This window comes from Prunus mume, linkage group LG3 (assembly GCF_029339155.1).
Source record: "Prunus mume cultivar Tortuosa linkage group LG3, ASM2933915v1, whole genome shotgun sequence".
NCBI lineage: Eukaryota > Viridiplantae > Streptophyta > Magnoliopsida > Rosales > Rosaceae > Prunus > Prunus mume.
In genome coordinates this window covers 27,180,634-27,188,440 of record NC_142700.1, presented here as the reverse complement: position 1 = coordinate 27,188,440, position 7,807 = coordinate 27,180,634, and the positions used below count along the sequence as shown (strand labels likewise).

General features: G+C 37.7%; 1 long non-coding RNA gene across 1 annotated transcript; it reads right to left on the bottom strand.

Moving 5' to 3' along the window:
* Nucleotides 1–5,355: 5,355 nt before the first annotated feature.
* Nucleotides 5,356–5,716, bottom strand: LOC148919275 (uncharacterized). Its single transcript, XR_016124996.1, has 3 exons — nt 5,663–5,716; nt 5,494–5,578; nt 5,356–5,422 (listed from the first exon to the last, which is right to left on the bottom strand). It is a non-coding gene; the product is annotated as an uncharacterized LOC148919275 (long non-coding RNA).
* Between the last annotated feature and the right edge of the window lie 2,091 nt (nt 5,717–7,807).

Below are 7,807 nucleotides of genomic sequence, written 5' to 3'. Positions count from 1 at the left end.
CTATCTTTGTATCCATAGCTGTCCTCCATTTTAAATTCTTGACAGCATCATTAAATACTATAGGATCACTATCTGCAAATAAAGCAAGATAAGCAATAATTTCTTCATCATATAATTCATCCCCACTTACATAATATGTCATCCAATAGGGTCTTTTTCTTGATGTTGATCATCTAATTGAAGATTCAATTTGTGCTCATTTGAAGGAACATCGACAACCTACCTCTAGGGGATTGCTCTTCCTTTTCAGTCCCGCTTTCATCATTAGCATCTAAATCAAGAACTGATTCGTTTCTTATGCTATTTCAATTTAAGTTGTTGTCTTCATCAACCATAACGTCTGATGATTACTTTATGAGTGAGTGGATTAAATAGTATATATGCTTTGGATTCTTCTTTGACACCAAGTTACACATATTTCACCCTTTTGTCATCAAGTTTGCTTCTCTTTGTGTTAGGTACATGTGCATAGGCCAAGCATCCAAATATCCTGAAATGATCAACATGGTTTATGCCCAGTCCATACTTCCTCTGGTGTCATGTTCTTTACCAAGTGTAGGACTTCTATTCAACACATGAATGCTCCAGTTTTTAGGCCAAACAGTCTTAGGAATGTTCTTTCTTGCAATCATGCTTTGCACCATATTTAGGATTGTGCTATTTTTTTTTACGCCACACCATTCTCGTGGTGTACTAAGCTGTCACGAATGCCATTCATCTCACATAAGTTAGTGAATTCATGCGTAAATTCACCTCCATGATCATACAAAAACCTTTTGAAGTTTATTTTTCAATGAGCTTTAAATCTTTTAAATTAACTTTTTCCCCAAAAAATAAACCCATATTTTCTACTGTAGTCATCAGTAAATGTAATGAAGTACCTTTTGTTGCTATTCAGTGTGGGATTAATTGGCCTGCAAATGTCTGAATGGACTAGCTAAAGTGGTTATGTGGCTCTCCATGTGCTCTGTTTAGGAAATGGGTCACGATGCTGCTTGCCAATGATACAATCCTCACAAACCTTCGAGAGAAATTGAATATGTGGAAGTCCCTTCACCATTTTCTTTTGCTGCAAGGTTTTTAGCCCATTAAAGTTCAAATGCCCATATCGATAGTGCCATAGCCATGAAGGATCTTATAATATTGATTGATGACATATCTGATCAGCATGTTGAGTCTGAGTGTGTAAGGAAACATTCTATGCGGATGATGAATTTGACAGCAATCCTTTTGAATGATGATAGCACAACCCTTCTCATGTAATTGATGAAGACTTATCAAGTTACCTTTGAGTGCTGGAACATATAACACGCTAGTACTAGAGTGCATGTTGTTATTCATCATAATTTTAATATTACCCTCCCCCATGACACAAATAGTAGTATTGTTTCCAAGCTTCACATTCTCCCTAAAAGTCTCATCTAAATCAGAGAATAAGAGTTTGTTACCACTCAAGTGATTGCTGCAGCCGGAGTCTAAGTACCATGTATCACCTAAGTTTGTCTCCTTTTTGTCGATGTAATCAAAAACATCTATTCTTTAGTTTCAGAAAAGTTCATCTTTGTTTCCTTCTCTTTGTCAAGACATTCATATTGGAAATGGCCAAGCTTATAACAATGATAGCATTCCACACTTGCCTTGTCAAATAATGCTCCTCTACCTCTTCTTCTTCCTCGAAAGCCACCACGTTCTCTACCTCTCCCAGTGGATGTTTCTCTATGAATGTTAACTTTCAAGGCTTATTCCTCTACAACATGACTAGTCATTCTCTTCTCATGTACCAGTAATGAGCTTTGCAACTCAACACACCACATAATCAAATTTGGAAGTCATTGATCGAAGAAGTTTCTCTATGACTGCAACATCTCTCATTTTCTCGCCATGAATACGCATATTGTTTGCAACTGACAATGTTCTTGCAAAATAATCATTGACTGACTCCTCTCCCTTCATGTGAAGAGTCTCAAAATCTTGGCGAAGAGCTTGAAATTGTGCTCATTTGAACCTTGTCATGCCTTGATATTTCTTTTTCATGGAGTCCTATATCTCTTTGGTAGTGTCCTTCTTGAGGATGGTTTCCAGGATGGTACGATCTATTGTCTGGAACAAGGTAATTCTTTTCCTTCAAATCTTTCAGCTTTTGGTCATCTACCACCTTTATTTGTGCATCAATCAAAACTACACCTTCTGTTGGTTTAGCAATCTCATTCTCAATAAGATCCCAGTACTCTTTAGATCTTAGAAAGTTCTTCATCAGCATGCTCCAATGGTCATAGTGACTATGGGTGAGCACGGTCCAGATTGGTTTGGTTTTACTCTCAAACCACAGCTGAACCAATAAAAAAATAACGATCCGGTTTGGTTCGGATTAGCCTAAAACCATAATGAAAACCGAACCAATCCAAACCACTTGAAATCGGTTTGGTTCGGATTGGTTCAGCCGGCTTGTACCTAACACAAAACCATGCATTTTTCAACCTGCTCTTACATTATAAATTATAATGCTAATATTTTGCTATTATATCATTCCATTCCATCAAAGGCAAACACAACAACATTCCATTTAATCAAAAGCTGTCCAATTTTCTGCTTGCATCTAAGTTCACAATTTTCATCAAAACATTCTAAAATTCATAAGAAATGAATACAAGATGAACTACGAAATGAAAGGCTGCCCAAAATACAAGTTCATACTTTCCATTTAACCAAAGGCTGTCTAGTTTCCAGCATGCATTCAAGTTCACAATTTCCATCAAAACGAACATTCTAAAGTTCATAAGAAATGAATACAAGATGATAAAACTAAGAAATGAAAGGCTACCCAAAATACAAGTTCATAATTTCCATTTAATTAAAGACTGCCCAGTTTCCAGCATGTCCCCATACTGCACATAAAAGTAGTTTCAATCAACACAAATTTTAGGATGCAAGATTATCAAAATAAGAAATGAATAAGAAAATTACCATAATTGTAAGGTTGTGCATCAATAGAGAATCAATCAGTGAAAATGTGCACAGACGCATTAGCATTTGATCTCTGCATTTCTATATAAGAAACATACATAATCATAAACTTAGCTTCAACACAATAAAACTCACACTTTATAAGCAATTAATTGAGAAAAATAGATATACTTGACTCAATGGTTTCATAAAACTCCACCTCCTTAATGGTGGGCTCCACTTGTAAAGAAATTGAAGTGGACTTCAACCAATTTTGTATACAAATTAAAGCCTCAACCATAGTAGGACTCAAGGAACTACGAATGAGTTGATTGTTCTCCCTCCCGTGCTAAAAGTAGATTCTGTAGCAACTGTAGAGACTGGAATTGCAAACACATCTCTTGCAGTGGCCGCTAAAATTGGATGTTTAGAACCATTTACCCTCCATCAATTTAAAATATCAAAGTGTTCAATATCTTGTTCTGTAGCATCCGATAAATGTCTATCTATCTCATAAGATAAAACCACTGCCTCTTTATCTTCTTGTTTCTTTTTCCACTTTTCCTTCATAGCCTTTTTCCTATCACCTCCAAAGCTTAAGGAGTTAGAACTATCAGTCACTATGTTGCTACCAATACTTGAGGATGTAGTAGAACTACTAAAACTTGGAGTTGTATTACTAACGAAACCTGCCTTGTACAACCCATAAAGTTTAAACAAAAGATCTCTCACAGCAGCTGTCTTCTTGGCAACATAAGCATCATTTTGCACATACAAATCAACAATATGCATTGATAAATTGTCCAATTTATACATAGGATCAAGAACAACAGCTATCAACAAGAATTGGTTCACACTATCAAGTGATCCCTAATACTTGTCATATTTCAATTTCATATTTTGAGCCATGTTAGATAAAAGAGGATTGCCTACTACACTCAATTCTGCCAATTCACAAGCAATTGCAAATAAGTCATGAAAAGTCGTATGGGCTGTGGCATGCAAAGTGGCACTACACCTCAAAGTAAAGTCCTAGAAAGTTTTTAAAAACTTGACAAAGGCAACAACATTTGCCCAATCCTCCTCAACTGGTGGTGTATTCCCTTTACCAAAGTAGCTTTTAAAATGTCCATCCTCATCTTCCAACCTAGAAAAAGCCTTTTTAAATTTTAAAGCAGCTTCTAGCATCATGTAGGTGGAATTCCACCTAGTTGGCACATCCAAGACAACCAAGCCTTTACAATCAATCTTATCTTTTTCAATGCAAGATTTAGAAGTTTCTAATCTTTGAGGGAAAGATCTTACATACATGACAGCATCACGAATACTCTTAACAGAATTATGTAACTCTTTCAAACCATCGATTACAATGAGATTTACAATATGAGCACAACATCTCATATGTAAGTGGACACCATCTAACAACAAACCTCCATTCGACCAATCTTTTATCTTACTTTGCAAATAAGATACAGCTTTATCATTTGCAGATGCATTATCTAGGGTAATTGTGAGTACCCTCTCTATACCCCAATCAATCAAACACTTCTCAATAAGTCTGTCAATTGTCCTTCCCTTGTGATTTTGAATAATACAGAAATTCAATACACGCTTATGCAACATCCAATCATCATCTAGGAAATGTGCAGTGAGAACCATATAGTTTACGTTTTGGACAGAAGTTCATGTGTCAGTAGTAAGGCAGACTCTATATGCAGCTAACTTTGCTTTCAAAAGTTGCTTTTTATCATAGTAAAGTGCAAGAAAATTTATAGTAAGTGTTCTACAAGATGGCGGTATAAACCTAGGGCATGCAACACTACAAAAGTGACGAAACCCTTCTCCATCTACGAAACTAAATGGCAACTCATCAATAATAACCATCCTAAGACATGCTTTCCTAGATTGGTCCTTAGCAAAAGTTAGGACCTTTTGGTTTGAACTAGACACCCTATATGGGTATTTTTTTTTTTTTGCATAAATTAGTACTATGAGTTCTCAAACTTGATGTCCCACATGTTGCTGGATCATATTTATAGTCATAGTTTTGCAATACTTGCATCTAACCCTAATAGGTTCAGAAGGATTACCAGTTTGATATTGCTCAAAGTGATTCCATACCTCACTTGGTTTCCTAGTAGGTTATCTCTTTTTTTGGGAACATAATGGTGGAAGTTGATCAGATGCACTAGTCTGAGCTTTAGAGGTCACAATTGCTGGTACAGATTCAATCATAGGTGATGGCTGATTAAAAATCCTAATAGGATTTGGAAAACTAACTTAGAAATCCTACTAGGATTTGGAAAACTAAAGAATATAGGAAACTAACAAATCAATTAGGAAACTAAACAATTTAGGTCCTATGCATCCTGCATCACATACCATAAAAAATACATCGGTCGTTGTCCAAGTCCGATATTTCTACTTCCTCCAACTGTTGTTGTCGCTTCCGGATGAGATACAAGCCCAAATCAATGTGCTGCACATGTTTTCCTTGTCAATCTCATAATCTATGCACATTCAAACAAATGCATAATCAATTAAACTTACATCTCCTTTCAGCCAACCGTCAGCTTTGACGAGGGAAGCGAAGAATTCAATCTCAGCTTCCACGTTGCCAAATTGCATCACCAAACTATGAATATAAAAAAGTTTTAGAACACAACAATTAAAAAATATATACACTCATGCCTTCTATCTCAAAAAACAAAGGACTTACTTTGGGTTATGGCGCCATTCCGAACAAAGTTTCAGCAATTTCACCATATCATCATACGGAATCGCCTTCATTGGGTCTAACGTCCGAAGTCAGGTTGTCTTTGGCAAATTTTTTTGAACCACTTCACTAGCTTCAACCATCTTCCACATAGGAATAATCCTCTTCCTCTTCCGTAATTGGACCCCTCGTTCCACACCTTGACCTTCATCATTCAACCAAACGTTCAACTGAGATAACACAGCTGTAGGTTGATCTAAATCAATGTCCCCGAGAGTAACCTCAACCTTTGTCCCCTCCGTACTCTCGCCAATGTCATCGCCAACCAACATAACTTCATCATCCTCTTCCTCACATTGGTTTCTTTGCACTTCCTTTTCCTCACTTCTCTGTCTTTTCACTTCCTTGCCCTTCCTTCTTTTTTTTTGCGAATCCTCTCCCTCACTGCTTTTTCTTTGCAGTTCTTCCTCTCCCTCAATGCTCTTTCTTTGCGCTTCCTCTCATTTGCTGCTTTTTATTTTCACTTGCTTCTCCCTCACTTCTTTTCCTTCGAGTTTCCTCTACCTCCCTTGGTTTTCTTTGCACTTCACCTCCTTCAATCCCCTTCTCTTCCTTTTCCTCTCCCTAACTTCTTTTCCTTTGAGCTTCCTCTACCTCCCTTGGTTTTCTTTGCACTTCACCTCCTTCAATCCCCTCCTCTTCCTTTTCCTCTCCCTCATTTCTCTTACTTGGCACTTCACCCCTTCAATCCCCTCCTCTTCCTTTTCCTCTCCCTCATTTGTCTTACTTGCCCCTTCACCCCTTTCAATCCCCTCCTCTTCCTTGTCCTCTCTCTCATTTCTGTTATTTGGCCCTTCACCCCCTTCAATGTCCTCCTCTTCATTTTCCTCTCCTTCATTTCTATTACTTGGCCCTTCATCCCATTGCATGTCATCCACTTCCTCATATCCCTTAAATGGATGTGACACGACACAACAATTCGTCCTCTCTTTCAGTAAAGTTATGTCCCTTCTCACTTCCTGCTCAAAATGAGGACCTAAATAGTGGTCCAAATTTTTTCCATCCGTATGACATTTAACTCAAGAACGTCCTTTTCCCGCTTTACTTGAAACAACCCGGACCTCAACAAGCTTACCGCCTTATTCAACTCATCAAGGTTAGCACATGAAGAAGGAATTGACTCTGTCGAGACAACAGCAGGGTGACCACTGTGGCCAACTCCAATATGGTTGTCTCATTTCCTCTTCACTTGGACATAGCGCCAGAATCGAATCGATTGTTTAAAAACAGACAAGAGTCATATGCAATCATTCTACTTCATAATTTCATTGAATCTTATAAATAGTTCCAAGGGCTGCAAACCAAACCTCTTTGCTCTGGAAAAAATAATTGTTCAACTTTCTCATCTCGGGAACAGACGTAGTAGTTCTCCATCGCAAAATACGCGAGAGAGCTGTCGGATCAATAACCTTGCAGTAATTCAGGTTCGCCATCCTATGAATTAATTCATATACCCAAATCTACACAATTCACAGGACACAAGTTATTATTTAAGTTTTAAAGTCAACAAAACATAACGACATGAACATTATTACCATGTACCTGGAAAGCATACGTGAAACCTTTAAAACTCCAGCCACCCCTTTGCACTTCACCATGGTTATCCTTCTTGCCCTTCTCATTTCTCCGGCTTGTTCCGGTTACCTTACTTTTCCCCTTCCCTCTTCCCTCTTCATTTTCAAAGTTTTTCACATACTTTGTTGGTGCAGAAAACAGACTGTCTTGGGTTTTGTCAAACGACACCGAACCCCATGGAAACCTGTTGAACGCATCCAAGTCCTCTACAAGGGTCAGGTAATTTAGATTGATGTTCAAATGTTTGTCCCTTCCCAAAACCACTAACTCAGCAAAGTAAACAAGAGCTAGCTTGTAGACGTCATCTTCCTCTGTGCACCTCACAAATGCTTCTTCTAAAGCATTACATGTAATTCCTTCGTCTATAAAATATCTTTTCTGAAGTCTAATTTCATCACTTTCTCCACTGGAAACATGCATTTTCCCAAAACGAAACCACTGAGATCAAAGAGAAATCTGACGAGTGAACTGAGCAATGTCGCACCCTATTAAGAAACTCAGTCCATCCAAGTC